General features: G+C 42.8%; 1 protein-coding gene across 3 annotated transcripts in view; it reads left to right on the top strand.

Annotated features, from left to right (window-relative positions):
* Nucleotides 1-20,227, top strand: part of LOC132407041 (cadherin-11-like) — a 251,172-nt gene that overhangs the window by 3,567 nt on the left and 227,378 nt on the right. The window lies entirely within an intron of this gene.

Genomic DNA, 20,227 nt, shown 5'->3' with positions numbered 1-20,227 from the left:
CAGGCAATCCAAAGCGTTGGATTGAGTTGTTCATCAATCTTAGCAACTTACTTGCAAACGTTTTGTCACCAAGTAAGGTAACATTGTCAGTGCGCTGTTGACTACGGTGTGTCATCCAAGTGTTTGGACTTTATATACTCATCAATCAAGTGATTGGATGTCATGTTGGAAAGTCAAGTGTGATATGGGGAGGAGATCTCATTGTTGATTGGCTGTGTGTGGCGAACTTTGTGCAGGAATTTTGGCCTCATTGGTTCATAAATAAGATTGAGGTCTGCGTGTTTGTTTACATCACAATTAAGTGATGACTTATTTACCTTGCAATCATCGACCACCTGAACTAGATATCTTCCGAGTGATCAGAAGTGTATTGGAAAAGTGATCTTGCCTGGATCTTTTCAGCAGATCCGGGAATGCGAGGATGGAAAGATCCCTAAGGTTTGGGCTGAGCTTTGAGTTGTGTATGGCTTTGGTTGGAATCTTGCTTTTCCATACCCAATGCACACTGCATCTCTGTGAGTGTTGGATGCACCACTGTCAAATAGCACAGTTTAACAGATTAGACCCTGTGGCTGTGTTGAAAAGTTCTGGATTAAATCTACCTGTGAGACTTTGAGGTCAAAACCTGGGCTAACACTATCTGTGATGATCTTGAGTCAATGAATTAGAATCAGGTTTATTATCACTGACATAGGAAATTTATTGTTTTGCAGCAGTGGAATACATAAATGATTACTAGAAGTTGCGATAAGAATATAAAAAAATATAAATAAGTAGTGCAAAAAAAGAGCAAAAGGTGAGGAAGTGTTCATGGACTATTCAGAAATCTGATGGCAGAGGGTAAGAGACTGCTCTTGAAACATTAAGTGTGCGTATCTACAGGCTGTAGTACAGAGAAGAGGGCATGTCCTGGATGGTGAGTATTGTTCTTACTGAATGCTACCTTTGTAAAGCATCACGTTTTGAAGATGTTCAGGATGGTGGGAAGGTTAGTGCCCATGACAAAGCTGGCCGAGTTGGCAATCCTGTGCATTGGTGCCTCCATACTAGACGGTGGTGCAGCCAGTCAGAATGTTCTCTGCACTACTTCTATGGGCATTTGCTAGAGTCTTTGATGACATAACAAATCTCCTCAAACTCCTAATGAAATATAGCTGCTAGCATGTCTTCCTTCTCAAGCAGAGGGAGTAGAGTTGTATCCCAAGGAAGAGTAGCAGGATTTTTCCTGATATCCTGCTAATCAGTTTCCAAATGGCAAGAGAATGAGATAGAGAGGGATAATAAATCAGCCATGATGGAACGGCAGAGCAGACTCGATGGGCTGAATGACATAAGTCTGCTCCGAAGTCTTATGGTCTAAATTAACTTCACTAAAGCAGGTTATTTGGACATTCTCACTTTGCATGTTCGAACCTACTCCCTGCAAAATATTTGCTGCATTTCATATAGCTCATGTTTGATGGATTTAATTTGTAATCAGAATCAGGTTTATTATAACTAACATACTGTACACCATGAAATTTGTTGTTTTGTGGCAGCAGTATGGTACAATATGCAAAGTATAAATTACAGTAAGAAATATATATTAAAAATAAAACAAATAAGTAATGAAAAAAGAGAGCAAAAATAGTGAGGTAATATTCATTGTCCATTTCAAAATCTGATGATGGAGGGGAATAAGCTGTTCCCAAAATGTTGTGTGTGTGTGTGTGTGTGTGTGTGTCTTCCGGCTCCTGTACCTCCTTCCTGATGGTAACACATAATTATTTCCACAGTTACACACTGAACCCACTGCTCTAAAGCTTTTACAAAAGGTTAACAAAGCACCATACAATAATCTTGTTTTCATAAACTATTCACAGTCTCAAATTAAAGTAAAATTATTACTGTCTACAACACATTTGAGTCCACAATAGGATGGGCCCACTGTTATCAGAAATCCCCCATTGTGCACATAGAGATTGTGTGCTCCTTCTCCAAGGACAACCGGGCAAGTATGGAACCCCAGAGCAGAGAGCACAGCCTCCAACTGCCTGCCATGTGGGCTCCTGAATGGCCAGTTTAGCTAGGTCCAGGAGATCCCCCAAGCAGACCTCTCCTTCGTACTGCATGACCACAGATCAGGAGCATGGGCCTGAAGTGTATCCAGAACCTGAGGATTCTGAGGTATTGAAATAGAGGCTGCAACCTCTCACACTCCATATACACATTGTGCACTGACTCCTGCTAGCCACAGAAAGGACAGGTGGTTGGGTAGTCAGTGAACCGACTGACTTATCTGTTCACTGTTGCACAGCCTTGCTGTATGTAACACATTCGACCACAATGTACTGGGGAAGGGTGCTTGCATAAAGAGACCTATACTGGACCCATCATTGAAATGATCCCACAACCAATGAGCTCAACTTTCAAGGACTCTTCATCCTATCTGCTCGATATTTATTGTTTGTTTATTTATTTATTATTATTGTTTCTTCTTTTTGTATTTGCACAGTTGTCTTCTGCACTCTGGTTGAATGCCCTAGTTGGGCAATTTTTCATTGATTCTATTATAGTTATTATTCTATAGACTTGCTGAGTTTTCTCACAAGAAAATGAATCTCAGTGTTATATAATGTGACATATATGTACAATAAAATTTACTTCGAATTTTCAACTGGGGACCTCCCTCATTGCATGTAGCAAAATCTGACAAGAGGCAAGGGCAAGGAGGTGAAGAGTATGTCCAACCCTTCTGCTTACCATTTGTGACAAACTGACCGTTTGGCATAACTGGTCCATTAGAACAAAGATGCCCCAACCAATGTAACCTCTTCATGACCCTGTTACCCATATCAATCCTGTGAATGGCATCTTTCCCCACCTTCAGTCCTGCTGTCACCGATTGTGGCATTCCACCTCCTATTCACCATTGAGAACAATCCCCCGGTCCCTGCAATCCTTGCATAGACCTCAGCCCCTGTTCCTCTTGCCAGAATCGGTTTTATTATCACTGATGTATGGCAGTAGTACAGCGTGAGATGTGGAAGAACTTATATAAATTACAATAATAAATAAATAATGCAAAAGGGGAATGGCAAGGGTAGTTAAGAAGATGATAGTGTGTTGTCCTTCATGAGTCATGGGATTGAGTTTAAGAGCCGTGAAGTAATGTTGCAGCTCTATAAAACCCTGGCTGGACCACACTTGGAGTTTTTGTGTTCAATTCAGCACATCTCATTTTAGGGCGGAAGTGAAAGCTTTAGAGAGAGTGCAGAAGAGATTTACCAGGATGCTGCCTGGAACATGTCATTTGAAGGTAGATTGAGTGAACTAGGGCTTTTCTCTTTTGAGTGAAAGAGGATGGAAAATGACTTGATAAAGATATACTGTAGATAGAGTGGGTAGCCAGTGAAGGAGGATGAGAGGAGATAAAGGTTATACGAGGCATTGCGGAGCCTTTTTTCCCCAAGGCAGCAATAACTAATACTAGAAGGCATCCTTTTAAGGTGAGGGGAGGGAAGTATAGGGGGTGTCAGAGGTAGGAATTTACACAGAGGGGTGGGTAATTGGAATGTGTTGCCAGAGGTGTACTAGAGGCAAGTACATTCAGGGCATTTAAGAGACTCTCTGATAGACACATGGAAGCAAGAAGACTGGAGGGTGATGTGGGAGGGAAGAGTTAGATCGATCTCGGAGTAGGTTGATAGGTCAGCACAGCATTGTGGGCCGAAGGGCTCGGCTGTGGGAAATTTGAAATATTCCAAGGATGTGAGTGGTGTTGCAGAAATGAAAATCCTTCCTTCTGGTCGAGATGTCCTGACTTAACCTGAGTCCTCAACAGCTCCTCTCCCCACTGCAGACTCTGCTTGACCCATTGAGTTCTTCCAGATTGTGTGTTGTGCCAGATCCCAGCACCAGGAGGGAGAGAGGGAGAGGAGGATGGAGAGGGGTAGAGAGGATGGAGAGGAGCAAGGAAAGGAGGAGGGAGAGGGAGAGAGAGAAAGAGATATGTGTGTTTAGGACCGTTCCTCTGAACTGTGAAACGGGGCATTCTTGCCTCTATATATGCGGCACAAAGCATAACCTGAGTGGTTGGTGTCCATGTCTGCCTCGAAGGAGTTGGGTTCAGTTCAAGGCTTAATGGGACAGAAGGGCATATTTCACATTGATCTCAATAAATAAGTAAATAATCAAGAACCTACTGACATCTGCTTTAAATTTACCCAATAACCTGGCCTTTACAGCCATTTGTGGCAATGAATCCCACAAATTCACCGCCCTCTGACTAAAGAAATTCCTCGTCATCTCAGTTCTAAATGGACGTCCCTCTGTTCTGAGGCTGTGCCTTCTGGCTCCCCCACCATAGGCAACGTCCTCTCCATGATCACACTGTCTAGGCCGCTCAGTTCTCTAAACTCCCAACGAATACAGTCCCAGAGCTGTGAAACACTCCGCACGGCTAGCTGTTGAGTTTTATTTCAGTGCAAAAGGCGTTTCACATTAAGTTACTGTTGCTGTAGTTACTGACCTTGCCTTGTGAGAACCAACAGGTAGAAGATGCACCTCAGGTGGTAACTGTCCTTCACTGTGAAAAGGGACCTTCTGGCCCAGAAGTGGGAGCATGACGGGCATCTGTCACAGCCTGCAGGCTTGGCAAGTGCTTTAATTGCATGGGTGACTGTGTAAACCACACTTCCACAGTCTTCCAGCCTTGTACATTGGAAGCAGTGGAAGTAAAACCTTGCAATGAAGTTTCCAAACCTCGAAACCTGAACTGCCTGTAGCTCTATTCCTTAGACAATAGAAAAGTGAGAGGTGACCACCTCAATTGTGAAAGAGTTTTGTTACCTAGGACTTGAAGAAAAACTTTCCAGGGTTCAGGGTCAAAATGAAAAGTTGTCATCATGTGAGAACCGCAAGTAAATTCTGAGCGGAGATCATTTTATCTCTGGAAAGTGGTGAGAATGCTGAACTTGCTCTTATGAAGAGTAATTGAAACAGACAGGCAGATATGCATTCTAGTGGAAAATGCCTAAGTACAAGGGAGCACCGAACAGAAAGATGTGTTTGTTGGAAGGACACGGGTAGGCTGCACGGTAGCACAGCAGTCCCCAGGACATCCTTGGGCTGTGTTGGTCCTTGACGCAAACTGCATTTCACTGTACGTTTTGAAGTATATTTGACAAATAAAGCTAATCTTTCTTTACTTAAAGAGGATTAGTGGAATTCTAACGCGGGCTGGAACTAAGGGCTAGATTGCTATTCTGTGCGGCTTTCTCAGTTGTTTGTGTGGTGTATAAATAAGTTCTGCTGATTTGCAGTTTGTAACCTTTGCTCTGAAATCAGACTGCTGAAGGGAAACCATGAAAAACACTGTGTTTTATTTGAAAGGAATGCGTTTGCCACCAGAAAGCAAAACCGAGGCATTTATATATTTAAACATTGGCCTGAAGACTATGTGTGGTGCCTCTTTCCAGAGACCACAGTTGATCTGATGATTTTTTTCACACTAAGCCTGATCCTCTTCCCCTTATTATTCCCTCTGCTCTTCCAGAATTAACACATGAATGACATCAATGCTTTTAAAACTTGCAAAAACAAAAATCTTTTGTGCTGTAGAAAATGTGAGTATGATAATAAAAGGCTTCCCAATTGGTGGATTACTAGGCCATATTCAGTGAATATGGCCATATATAGGTCATATATTCAGTGACCTCTTGTCATACCTGCTATATCTTACCAAGTAGCCATTGAGTGTATGTTTGTTGTCTTCCGCTGCTGTAGCCCATCAGCTTCAAGGTTCGACACGTATATTTAGAAATAATCTTCTGCACACCACAGTTGTAATGAGTTACTGAACCTTCCGGTCAGCTTGAACCAATCTGGCCATTCACCTTTGACCTCTCTCATTATCAAGCCATTTTCCATAAGACCATAAGATAACAGGAGCAGAATAAGGCCATTTGGCCCATCACATGTGCTCCGCCATTTCATCATTTTTCGCACCATTTTCTGCAAACTCTAGAGACTGTTGTGTGCGAAAACCCCAACTCAAGCCATCCTGTCTGACACCAACAGTTATTCCATTGTCAAAGTCGCTTAGATCATACTACTTCTCCATTCTGATGTTTGGTCTGAACAGCAACTGAACCTGTTTTATGCATGCTTTTATGGATGGAGTTGCTTCCGCATGATTGGCTGATTAGATATTTCCATTAATGAGCCGGTGTACAGGTGTACCTAATAAAGTGGCCACTGAGAGTAGAACATGGAAAAGTACAGCACAGTAACACACAAAATGCTGGAGTAACTCAGCAGGCCAGGCAACATCTATTGCGAGGAATAGAGTCAATGTTTTGGGCCAAGACATCCATCAGGATTCAGCCTCTACAGTGTTTGCAGAAACTCCTGTTTTTGCAGTGTAGCACATTGAGGCCTTCAACCTATTATGTAGTGCCCAGCTTTTAACCTACTCTAAGATTAATCTAACCCTTCCCTCTTAGCAGCCTATAATCTTCTATTTTTCTTTCATTGTGTGGAGAGGCGATCACATAGATATTGACTGTGTCAACTAAATTAATTTCCAGAGGCAGCAAAATATACCAGAATAGTTTTAAAGAGGCTGGAGTTTTAAGGAACGTAGAACAATACAGCACGGTACTGTAGTAATCTTATGTTTTGCACTGTACTATTGCCACAAAATAAAAAACAAATTTAATGATGTATGTGAGTGCTGATTACCTGATTCTGATATGGGTGTCTATTCAAGTCAAGTCAAGTCACCTTTATTGTCATTTCGACCATAACTGCTGGTACAGTATATAGCAAAAATGAGACAATGTTTTTCAGGACCATGGTTTTACATGACACAGTACAAAAACTAGACTGAACTACATAAACAACAACGCAGAGAAAAAAAACACACAACAACTACACTAGACTACAGACCTACCCAGGACTGCGTAGACTGTGGACCAGGACTGTGGACTGAGAGAGGGAAGGGGGTAGGAAGAGGGGAATCGTGGTTGGGAAAAGGGGAAGGGAGAGGGGAGGGAGCGGGAAGCACCAGAAAGACATTCTGTGATGATCAATACACATATTGTTTGGTATCAAATGACCTTGCCTGGTACCCCAGGGCCGGGTGTGACTGCGCCAGTGCCACCCTCCACCGGGTACCCCTGGCCACCTGTCACACATCTCCCAGGGTGCTCCATCTGGCAATTCTCAACATTCTTTGCTGCTGCCAGATTTATAAACTTGCTCTCTACTCCACATTGACAAATACTGTACTGTGCAAATGTCTTATGCATCCTCGCTATATATGTGTGCCGGAGACTTTGCACAGTTTTGTGTTAACCTTAATCTCAAATTAAACCTATCCCATTTGTCTGCTTATCCTTCCATTCCCCACAGTCAAAAGATCATCTGAAAAAGTTTGAAGTCCATAATGGACCAAATAACCAATAAAAGGTTGGTGGAACATAGGTTAGCACAGATCAGATGGGCCAAAGGGCCTATTTCCATGCTATATGACTCTATGACAGTGTCCATTGTTGTAGGATTCAAAGAGGCTTTGACTACCTGGGGCCAGTTATTTTGGCTGGGATGGGGCATGAACATGAGAGAGAGGGCAGAATGGATGATTGAAGGAGATAGTTACTGGACAGCCTGGGAGATGTACAGCTTCTGTTAGCTTCTGGTAGATGGAATTTAATGATCTTGTACTATTCTGTACGACAAATTAAAATGGTCAGAGCAGCTCAGTTTGAAGTGATCTTATCTTTGAATCAAATAGCTATGTGGTTAGCTCTGGCATCAGAGCAGTGAGCAAGATAATGTAGTGTGGACCTCTAGTGCAGTGTGAAGGGATGAGATGTCAATTCAGTCTGGTGAATGCTCCATCATAGACATTGGCCACCCCACCATCAAGGACATCTTCAAAAGGCAGTGCCTCAAGAAGGCAGGATCCACCGTTAAGGATTCTACCACCCAGGACATGCCCTACTCTCAATACCACAATCAGGGAGAAGGTACAGCAGACTGAAGTCACACACTCCCGTGTTTCAGCAACAGCTTCTTCCCCTCCGCCATCAGATTTCTGAATGGACAATGAACCCATAAACACTACCTCACTATTTTGCTCTTTTGCAATTTTATATATTCTTATTGTAATTTATAGTAATTTTTATATATTGATCTGTACCACAGCAAAACAATAAATTTCACCACATATGTCAGTGATAATAAACCTGACTCTGATTCTGGTTAGTGTAGTTCTGCATTGTCGTACAACATCGCCACCAACTTTTGTATCAAATTGGAAACTTGCTAATAATTCCTCTTATATTTGTATCCAGATCACTAAGGTTATTTGACAAGCCTTAGGGGTCCCAGCACCAATCCCCGTGGCATAATACAGTACAGTAGTGATCACTTGAGTTGAGTGTGATGTTCTCCTAAGGCAGCAGTTTCCAACCTGGGGTCCATGGACCAACTGGTTAATAGTATGGCATAATAAAAGTTGGAACCACTGTCCTTAGGGGGTATCCATTGGTGGGATCCTCAGGTGGGATGCACAGCCTGCTCCTGAAGATGTGGGAAAAGGATCAATTGTGACCATATTCAAGAAGGGGGCAATGCTGATTGAGGTAATTATAGAGGCATCTCTCTCCTGTCAACACCAGGCAAAGTGCTTGCATGTATCCTTGTCAAACAGCTCCTTCCGTTGTCTGAAGAAGTACTCCTTGAATCACAGTGTGGCTTCACCCATCTTCAGGTACCAGAGTCATGATGTGTACAGCAAGCCAGAAAGGCAACCAAAGGCAACCCTTGCACTTGGTTTTCATAGATTTGACAAAAGCTTTTGATACAATAGACTCCAAGCTCTCTGGTGTATACTATCAAGACATGGCTGCCCTGACAAGTATTTACAAATACTGAAGTTACTACATGATGGTATGTCACCCACACACAGTCACCACCATCAATAGTGGTGCTGAATCAGAACCCTTCACTGTTAACGCAGGAGTCAAACAGGTCTAATTACTCACAGATTTCCAGTCAGAAAGCAAGCCTCCACTGTGGAATCTTACTGTGCGGACATTGGCCACTACGGTCATGTTTTCTCCAAAGGCTGGGAATGCTCTGGAATTCTCCAAGGCCCGGAAGGGTCACCTACACAGCAGTTTGGAGTTTCTGCAGCTGGAAGTGTGGGTGGCAGCAATTGCTCAGTAACAATACAGCTCTGTCTCTCCTCTACCAGGGACACAAGAGTATTTTTAATAAGGGGCTTGGAACACCCACACAGCCAGCTGAAGAGCTTTGCTTTGTAACAATCCATTGTAGGAATCAACTCACTCGACACTAACCACTTCCAACGGTAGACACTCTTAACCCAATCACTCAACTTTCTGCTATCTACTACAGTCCAATTTTAGTTCAAGTCCTCAGTTCATAGCTCAGCAGGAACCTCATCTGTGCATTGTGACTGTGTCAGCTCAAACACCATCGAAGACATCTTCAAGAACTAGCGACTCAAGAAGGCAGCATTCACCTTTAAACGTTCTCAATCATCATCCATCACATGCCCTCCTCTTGCTGCTACCATCGGGGAGGACGTACAGGAGCCCAAAGACACACACTATGTGCATTTCAAAGCCAAAGTCAATTTATAATCAAAGTACTATATGCTGCCTTGGGATTCATTTTCTTGCAGGCATTTACAGGAAAATAAAGACATCCAGGAGAATTTCTGAAAAATTACACATCAACCAAGACAAATGAACAACCAATGAGCAAAAGAAGGCAAATTGCCCAACTAATTAAATACAAATAATACTGAGAACCAGAGTTGTAATGGGTCCCTGAAAGTGGGTCTGTAAGTTATGGAATCAGTTCAGAGTTGTGGTGAGTGAAATTACCCACACCTGATCAGCAGCCTGATAGTTAAAGAGTAATATCTGTTCCTGATCCTGGTGGTGTGGGACCTAAGGCTGCTGTACCTCCTGGTAGTAGTGAGAGCAAGTCCTGGACTCTGGGAGTAATTGATGATGGTCGCTTATTTCTCTACGATTCAGAAACAGCTTCTTCCTTAACCACCACCGGATTCCTGAATGGTCCATGAAAACTACCTCATTATTTGTTATTCTTTTGCACTAGTTAATAATTTTGTATTTTATAGTAATTTTATGTCTTTGCAATGTACTGCTGCCACAAAATAACAAATTTCACATCAGTTAAGCCAGTGATAATGAAGCTGATTCTGATTGTGTGGATGAAATCGCATTCTCCACACACAGCAGTGTAAATTTTTCTTCCTCTCGGGTATTTATCTAGTTCTCTTCCTGGTTCCACTCGCTCTTCATTTTAGAAGCAAAAATTTGAAATTATTGCTCTATATACAGAACTGTGTAAAAGTCTTACACACATAGAGAGAGAGAGAGAGAGAGAGAGCGAGCTAGGATGCAGAAGGCTTTTGCACAATACTCAAGTAATTTTATATATTATACTATACTGCTGCAAAAAAAAAGCTCATTATATCAGATGATAAACCTGATTCTGATATAGGCCTCTATTGCGGACTGAGAGTGGGAAAGGGTCAGGGAGGTGGGAATCATGGTTGGGAAAAGGGGAGGGAGTGGGAAGCACCAGAGAGACATTCTGTATTGATCAATAAACCAACTGCTTGAAAGAGGGCCTGGCACTCTTTCTTGCCACCTGTCCCATACCCCGCCAGCGGCACCCCACCCTCATCATTCCCCAAATTCTTTGTTTCTGCCAGATTTACAAACTGACTTCTCCATTCCACGTTGACAAATACAGTACTGTGCAAAAATCTTAGGCACTCTAGCTATATGTCTGTGCCTAAGACTATTGCACAGTACTGTAGATGGCTGATGATGCAATGAAAATATTACTTGCAATAGCATCACTGGCATGTTAGAAACACAGTATTCACAAGAAATAGATTAGATATAAGTTATGCAAGATGATATAAGAATGAACACAGAACAAAAAGTAATTCCACTGTGGCAGAGCAGTCAAGGTTTATCTGTACTGGGGTAGTGATCAGGGTTAACACAGAGACATAGAAAACCTACAGCACAATAGAGGCCACTCAGCCTATGATGCTGTGCTGAACATTTACTTACTTTAGAAATTACCTAGGGTTACCCATAGCCTTCTATTTTTCTAAGCTCCATGTACCTGTCCAGGAGTCTCTTAAAAGACCCTATCGTATCCATCTCCACCATCGTTGCCGGCAGCCCATTCCACGCACTCACCACTCTCTGAGTAAAAAACTTAACCCTGACATCTCCTCTGTACCTACTGTACTTCCAAGCACCTTAACACTGTGCCTTCTCGTGTTAGCCATTTCAGCCTTGGGAAAAAGCCTCTGACTATCCACACAATCAATGCCTCCTTGAGATTCATCTCCTTACAGGTGCCCCAAAACAAAGAAACCCAATTGAACTCATTTAATAAAAAGACCGTCAAACACCCACATGCAGAAAACAAAAACAAATTGTGCGCACAATACAAGTAAGCAAAGTCAATACAAGTAAGCAAAGTGAAGTTCATAGAAGTGAGCCCACCACCACAAAGCCAGTCATCACTGCAGCAGATCCAGGTAGTTGCAGGCCACAGCCTCAGTTCAACACAGAGACGAGTAAACCTCGCGGATTAGCACGCTGAACAAGGGTCGTGCAGGTTGGTTCAAGAAACGAATAGCTCAAGGGAAGTAGCTGTTCTTGAACCTGGTGGTGTGGGACAACTTTCTGTACCTCCTGTTTTGATGGTAGCTGTAATAGGACAGCATGGCCCAGATGTTGGGGATCTTTGATGATAGAAGTTGGCTTCTTGAGATGACGTCTCCTGTAGATGCTACTGATGGCAGGGAGGGATGTATTGGGAAGGGTCCACTCCTCTCTGCAGTTCCTTACCTTCCTGCACATTCAAATTGTTGTAAAGACCATGATAAATCCTGCCAGGATATTTCCATTGTTCTGTATAATTCATGAATAATTTAAATTCTGTGAGCTGTTCCTAATATGTGGAGTGTGTGTCTTCAGATCGTGATGAGGTAGATTGTGAGGGTGTGTTCCTCTTATCATACAAGAGATCCACTTAAGAGTTTGATACAGTGTGATAGAAGCTGTCCTTGAATCTGGTGGTACTGTACCTGCATTCTGGCTTCCGTAACATCTGCCTGATGGGAGGGACTGGTGTTGAGAAGAGTGAATGTCTGGGGTGGGTGTTGTCTTTGATTTTGCTGGCTGCTTTATCGAGGCAGTAAGATGGAGTCCATGGAGGGGGTGCTGGTTCCCATGTGCTGAGCTGTATCTATGGTTTCTTGAGGCCCATACTGTGCAGTTGCTGCAGGATTTGTGTCACGAGCTGTTAATACAATCAGACACACATCAGTAAAAAATCAGAAAGAGTTGATGGGGACATACGGAATATCTTTAGCCTCCTGAGCAAGTACAGGAACTGGTGAGCTTTCTCGACCGTAACATCAATGAATGTGGATCACAGATGGAGACCCACCAGCACCTCTCTGCTCAGTGATACTGTCTGAGGCAGGTACTCTCATGGCACTTGAAGGTCCAAGATAAAGGCAATTTATTATCAAAGTACATTTATGTCGCCACATACTACCCTGAGATTCATTTTCTTGCGGGCATTCATGATAAATAGAAAGAAGCACAACTGAATCAATAAAAAAGCTGCAGACAACAGAGACAATCAATGTTCAAACAACTAATTGTGCAAATACAAAAATAAAATTTAAATAATAAATAAGCAATAAATATGAGAACGTGAGTATTAACAGTCCTTAAAAGTGAGTCAACAGGCTGTTGGGGTGAGTGATGTTGCGTGTAGTCATTCCCTCTGGTTCAGGAGATTGCTGACTGAGGGATAATAACTGTTTCTGAATTTGGTGGTGTGGGACAAGGCTCCTGTACCTTCTTCCGGATAGAAGCAGCGAGTAGAGGGCTGGATGGTGGGGCTGCTAGATGATGGAGTGAGCACTTGAATTGCCAAGGTATAGAAATCAACAGATCAAGCACTAACTTTTGAAAGGCTACATCTATAATAGCACTGGGTATGTTTTTAATCAGTGCTGTTAGGTGAAAGAAAGGTTATGAGTTGTTAAGTGTGGAAATAGAATGTTGTCTGTTTTTCATAATCTAATGCATAACGTTAACCTATAACCTAATGTGTGTGTCGTGTCTTTCGCAACTGATTTGTGAAATCCCCAGAGAGGGAGCAGGAAAGGTTTGCAAGAATGGTTCCAGGGTTGAGGGATTTTGGCTACAAGGTTAGACTGGAGAACTGGAATTGTTTTCCTTCCAGCAAGAGGGGATTTGATGAAGTGTAATGGAATATGGCTGGTAGAGGAGAGGATATGCCATAAGAAGCTGTTCCCGTGGGCGGGTGGTTCAACAGAGCAGAGACACAGATTACTATTATTGTTATTTGTGCTGAGATACAGTGAAAACTTTGCCTTGCATACTGTTCATACGGATCAAATCATTACACAGTGTATTGAAGCAGAGCAGGGAAAACAATAATAGAATGCAGAATAAAGTGTAACAGCTCCAGAGGAAGTGCAGTGCAGGTAAACACTAAAGTGAAAGATCCTAGTGTGGTAGATTGTGAGATCAAGAGTCTATCTTATCGTACCAGAAGTTTCTTCAAGAATCTGATAACTGGAGTAGAAGCTGTCCTTGAGCCTGGTGGTATGCACTTCCAGGGTTTTGAATTTTCTGCTTGATGGAAAAGGAGGGAGTCCAGGGTGTGGGTTTTTTGATTATGCTGGCTGCTTTTCTGAGGCAGCAAGAAGTGTAGACAGAGTTCATAGAGAGGAGGCCGGTTTCCGTGATGCGTTGAGATGTATCCACAGCTCTTCGCAGTTGCTTGTGGTCACATTATGCATCAGGATAGGATGCTATAATGGGGCATCAATGAAAATTGGTTAGGGTCAAAGGAGACAGGCCAAGTGTCTTTATCCTCCTGAGGAAGTAAAGGTATGGGTGATCTATCTTTTGACCCTGTGAGGATTTTAGTTCTACACAAAGATAATGTAGCGCTTGTTGCCTGTAGAAATGTTGGTCAATCGGAGCCTCCAGAAATCACAAAGGCTCTTGATAAAGAACTTACAAAGCTCAGGGGGGAAAATTGATGAGATCGCTCCACTAGAAAACAAGATATATTCCAAGAGAAAAATGGCCTCTTCCTCTGCCAATTCCAAAGTCTATTATTCAATAAGCTTCACAGCGACAGTGACCTGGGTTCGATTCCCACCACTGTCTCTAAGGAGTTTGTGCGTTCTCCCCGTGACCATGTAGGTTTCCTCCGGGTGCTCCAGTTTCCTCCCACATTCCAAAGCTAGCAGGTTAATTGGTCACATGGGTGTAACTGGGTGGCCCTGTCACAATCACAGACTCGGCAGCACAACAATTGCACTCATTAATATGCATGAATCAGCTAATTATTATTTTATTATGGCTGTACTTAACTCCCTTTTCATTGTAGCACTTGTCGATACTCGAAAAAAGCACAGCACCTTTATGCTGCATGCTTGCGCTTGACCTTGCCTGAGAAAGTGGACTATCGAGTCGACTGATGCTGAAGACTAGCGGTGTTTAGATATTCCCTTTCAGCCGCAGTGTTGGCATCTAGTTTTTGGTTTGAAAGTTTTAGCTAATGGCCATGTTTGGCCTAATGTTTATTGTTTGCTTTCCCCTTAAAATACTGTTCCCATTAAAGTCTGTGATCTATCGACCTGCTTCAGTGTCACTCTCTCTCCGCACTTGAGCCATGTCCAAACATAGCGACAGGCATGAGCTCATTGAGCCAGAAGTCCTGTTACCCTGCTGTATCACAAAATAAAAATAACTAAAAATCTAACTCAAAATATCCTAAAGCATTTCACATCCAAAAAAGTTTTTACCTGTAGTGAGAGTCACAGGAAAGGAAGTAAAAGTAAATAATCTGTCATCTCCCAAATGCCCTTTTGTCTTGATAACTTTTTTGGTGGGATTGTTCACATTGTTAATTAGCCTCCAACCTGATGGTATAAACATTGATTTCTCCTTCTGGTAATTTTTCCCCTCCCCATTCTCTCGTCTTCATTTTCCCACTATGGCCTCTTACCCCTGCTCCCGATCTATTATCACTTCCCCCTGGGTCCCCTCCTTCTTCCCTTTCTCCCATCTATTTTCTCATCTGATTCCTTCTTCTCCAGCCCATTACTTTCCCTACCCACCTGGCTTCACCTATCACCTTCTAACTTGTCCTCCTTCCCCTCTCCCACCTTCTTATTCTGGCGTCTTTCCCTTTCTTTCCAATCCCCTTTGAGGGTCTTGGCCTGAAACATCGACTGTTTATTCCTCTCCTTAGACTCTGCCTGACCTGCTGAGCTCCCCCAGCATTATGTATTTGTTACATGAGAAATACTCCTGACCTATTACTGTTAAGTGTTGTTGGCTTAAGTCAGTCAGAAACCTCTGACTTGCGGGCAAGAGTACATGCATGAAACAAGAGTTAACATATTCTAGATAAATTTTCAGATTTTGTATTCCTGGCTGGGAACTGTCCTGCCCAACTGTCTGAATATGGTATAAAACAATCTGAAATTTCTCTCCTTGTGAACATTATCCCCCATCAGAATGAGGTTACAAGCCAAAGGATTGATCGTGTGTGTGTGTGTGTGTGTGTGTGTGTGTGTGTGTGTGTGTGTGTGTGTGTGTGTGTGTGTGTGAGTGTGTGTGTGTGTGTGTGTGTGTGTGTGTGTGTGTGTGTGTGTGTGTGTGTGTGTGCGCACGCGCGCGCGTGTACGTGCCTGTATGTGGATGCTCATTCAAACTCACATTTATTTGTCAGGAAACATTTTCTGCACATCCACATGACCAAACTGCAGACAAAAACAGCCCCTTCCAAATCCCTTCACAATGTAAATGTTGGTTCAGCTATTGAATACAAAGCAGATTCATAACTAAATAAAATTACATATACAGGGCATTTAGATTTTTTAATATGCCTCAGGCTCCAGATTGGATGTACCAGTGGCTTGACTTTATTTAGATAGTCTCACTGTTATTAAGCAAGGAATGCCTTGGGACTGGATTGCAATTATTGCTTACTTAAGCCCAGCACCCGTACCGAGGCAGAATCCCCTGTCCTGGCCAATCTCCAGGTGTGGCCCATCTTCTTGGATGTATCCTTCCTCTCCCTGGGTTAAGGTCCTTGGAGCTTCTTTTGGTGTTTCTGTAGCACTGGGTGTTTGCTAGCCTTGTATTCAACCGTCCTCCCTACACAGCCGGGCTTGGGACCGTCCATGGCAGAGTTTATTGAAAGCAGTGGCAATTAATAGAGAATATTTGGACTCCTTTCCCAAAGCCCTTTCCATCATCTATAAGGCAAATGAACAGAAGACGAAATAGCACAATTAGGCCACTCAGCCCATCAAGTGTGCTCCGTCATTCCATCATAGCTGATTTATTTTTCCTCTCAACTCCATCCTTCTGCCTTCTCCCCATAAACTTTGACACCCTGACTAATCCAGAACCTAACAACCTCTGTTTTAAGGAAATCTGACTTTACACATAACCACGCTTTACAATAGTGGTGTTCAGAAGAGCATCTTCAAACATACAACATGCCAAACCTTGAAGTGGATGGGTTACAGCTGCAGAAGACCACACTGAGCTCCACAGTACCTAATAAAGCTGATGCTGAGTGTAAAGCTAAGCTTTTAAGATCTTTAATCTTTGAAATATGGTGTTTTGTGGCAGCAGTCCAGTGCAAGGCATAACGATAACTATAAATTACAAAATAAAGTGCAAGGAAAGGAATAATGAGTTAGTGTTCTTGGACCATTCAGAAATCTGATGATGAGAGGGAAGAAGCTGTTCCTAAGTCTTTGATAAATATTAAATCACTGGCATGTGTTGTGAAATTTGCTGTTCTGTGGCAGCAGTATATTGCAATTCATATTCATAGCAATTGTAAATTACAGTCAATATCTAATTTTAATGTTAAATTAAGTAGTGCAATAAGTGAGAGAAAAAAAGTGATGAGGTAATGTTCACAGGCTCAATGTCCATTCAGAAATCTGATGGCAGAGGAGAAGAAGCTAGTCCTGAATTGCTGAGTGTGTGTTGTCTGGCTCCTGTACCCCCTCCCTGATGGTACCAATGTTCGAGGTGGTGGGAGTCTTTAATAATGGATGCCACCTCTCTTGAGGCATCGCTCATATAAGATGTCCTGGGTGTTGGGTGGCTGGTGGCTCGTGTCCGTGACTGAGTTCACAACATCCTACAGTTATTTAAATTCTGTGCCAGCAGAAACCCCCTAACCCCACCTCCCATACCAGGCAGTGATGCAGCCAGTTAAAATGCTCCCCCTGGTATATCTAGAAATTTCCGAGAGTTTTTGCTGACATACAAAATCACCAGGGTTTCTTTGGGGCCAAGGTGCAAAGCATGTTACCAACAGCATATAGCACAAAAGCACATATTGTTGTAAGTTTAGAAATACATACAGTCACAAAGAAAATAATATATAGCCCATATCTTTGAGTGGCATGACTGTAGATCAGTGGTTTCCAAACTGGGGTCCATGGACCCTTTGCTTAATGGTATAGGTCCATGGTTGGGAACCCCTGCAGTCGATTGTCCTGCTCCAGCTTGTTCTTCCACTGAGTGAACACTGGAGGGCAGCACCAAGCGAGCACCAGAATGCAATACTGAGCAAACACCCACTCACAGTAACGGTAACTTTGAAACTATCGACCTGATTGTTGTTAAAACCCAGTGGGTGGAGGAAATCTGCGGCAGCTCGCAGATTGTCTGACCTAAACATCATTCCAATGACATGCAAAGAGTAGCTGAATCTCAAGTGGCTTCATTAGCTACTCAGTTGTATCTACACTAGTTCATGAAAGTGCTTATCACCACTTCTCAAGGGATAATATATGGCAACAGCAATTATGCATGAAAAATGCGTAAAAGAGAGGATATCCATAGTAAGATCCGTGTACAGTGATTAAATTTAAAAAAAACAGTTTGGCTCATTGGGACTGTTTGGAATCCAGGTGACAGGAAAGGGTCCTGTTAAACTTCTCAGGCAGATTATATACTCAGTGACCTTTTTATTAGTATACTGCACACCTGTGATTATCTAGTCAGCCAATCAAGTGGTAGCAACTCAACACATAAAAGCACACAGCCATGGTCAAGAGGTTCAGTTGTTATTCAGACATTGGAATGGGGAAGAGATTTGATCTAAGTGATTTTGACCACAGAATGATTGGTAGTGTCAGATAGGGTGGTTTGAGCAGCTAAGAAATTGCTGATCTCCTGGAATTTTCACCCACAACAATCTCTAGAGTAGGGGTTCCCCAAATGTGGTTCATAGACACCTTGGTTAATGTTAAGTCTCCATGGAATAATAAAGGTTGGGAACCCTAAAATTTACAGAGATTGGTGCAACACCCCCCCCCCCCCCAAAAAAAAAGAACACGTCCAATGAGTAGCAGTTCTGTGGGTGAAAATGCCTTGTTAATGACAGAGCTCAGAGGAGACGGACCAGACTGGCTGAAGCTGACAACAACTCGAATAACCATGTTGCAACAGTGGTGTGCAGAAGAGCATCTCTGAATGCACAACACCTTAAACCTCGAAGTGGACGGACTACAGCAGCAGAGCGTCACATACACACACACTCACACACACATACACACACACTCTCACACACACACACACACACACACACACACACTCACACACACTCACACACACACACACACACACACACACACACACACTCACACACACACACACTCACACACACACACACACACACACACACACACACACTCACACACACACACTCACACACACACACACACACACACACACACACTCACACACACACACTCACACACACACACACACACACACACACACACACACACACACACACACACACACACACACACACACACACACGGTGGCCACAGGAGGTACCGAATACAGTGGTCACTGAGTGTATAGATGGCGATTTGGATTTCAGTATTGACCAAGCAAATTATTTTTCTTCTTCCCTTGACAATGTGCAGTGGATGAACACTGCACTCTGGGCTGCAAATTACAGTTTAGAAAGAATATTTAAATTCATTACACATTATTTTTGGAAGGCTGTGATCTCTTTGATTTCATAAATCCTTAGAATTCTCCACCACCGAGAGCCACCATGCAGAGTGAAAACACAGAAAATAGGTAAGTACAGGACAGGCCCCTCGTCCCACAAAGTCGCGTCAAACCAATTAAATTAGTAATCCAGTGGCCAACTAAACTAATCATCTCTGCCTATGCAATCCTCATATCCTTCCATTTCCCTCACATTCATTTGCCAATCTAAGCATCTCTTAAAATATCCTAAAGTATTTGCCTCTGCCACCTCTCCAGGCACCCACCAACCTGTGCAAAAAAAAATCTTGTCCTTCACATCTCATTTGAATTGACCCATTCTCACCTTAACTGCATGCTCTCTGGTATCAGATATTACAATCCTGGAAAGAGATCCTGTTTACTCTTGTCTATGCCTCTCATAACCTTGTAAATCTCCTCTCAGCCTCCGGCGCTCCACAGAAAAGGTTGTTGAGTCGATTGAAGGTTGAGAATGATTTATTCTTGGGTACTGAGGCAATAAAGGAACATGTGAACCAGTAGATTAGAGATATTATTGGGCATGGCCTTACTGAATGGGGAAGCAGGGGGTACGTGTTTGAAAGAAAAGTAAATGGTTTTTGTAAACTTAGCCAACTCCATCATGGGCACTAACCTCCCCAGCAGCAAGAACATCTTCAAAATCTGATACCTTTAAAAAGGTGATGTCCGTCATCAAGGACCCCCAATGCCATCCAAGACATGCCTTCTTCTCTTTGCTACCAACCAGGAGATGGTACATGAGCCTGAAGACACGCTCAACATTTCAGGAACAGCTCCTTACCCTCGACCACCATATTTCTAAAAGGTCTGTGAGCCTATGAACACTATTTCACCATTATGCTTTCTTTTTCTACAACATATACATTTGTTTGTTTGTTTATTTAAATTGCTCAGCCAGAGTAGACCTGATGTGCCAAATGGCCTAATTCTGCTCTTATATTTTATGGTAATTTAAAGTATATTTTATGTTTTGCACTGTACTGCTATCACAAAACAACACATTTGAT

The sequence above is a fragment of the Hypanus sabinus genome, chromosome 17 (assembly GCF_030144855.1).
Source record: "Hypanus sabinus isolate sHypSab1 chromosome 17, sHypSab1.hap1, whole genome shotgun sequence".
In the NCBI taxonomy this organism is placed as follows: domain Eukaryota; kingdom Metazoa; phylum Chordata; class Chondrichthyes; order Myliobatiformes; family Dasyatidae; genus Hypanus; species Hypanus sabinus.
The sequence above is the reverse complement of the archived record's forward strand: the minus strand, read 5'-3'. Positions and strand labels throughout refer to the sequence as shown.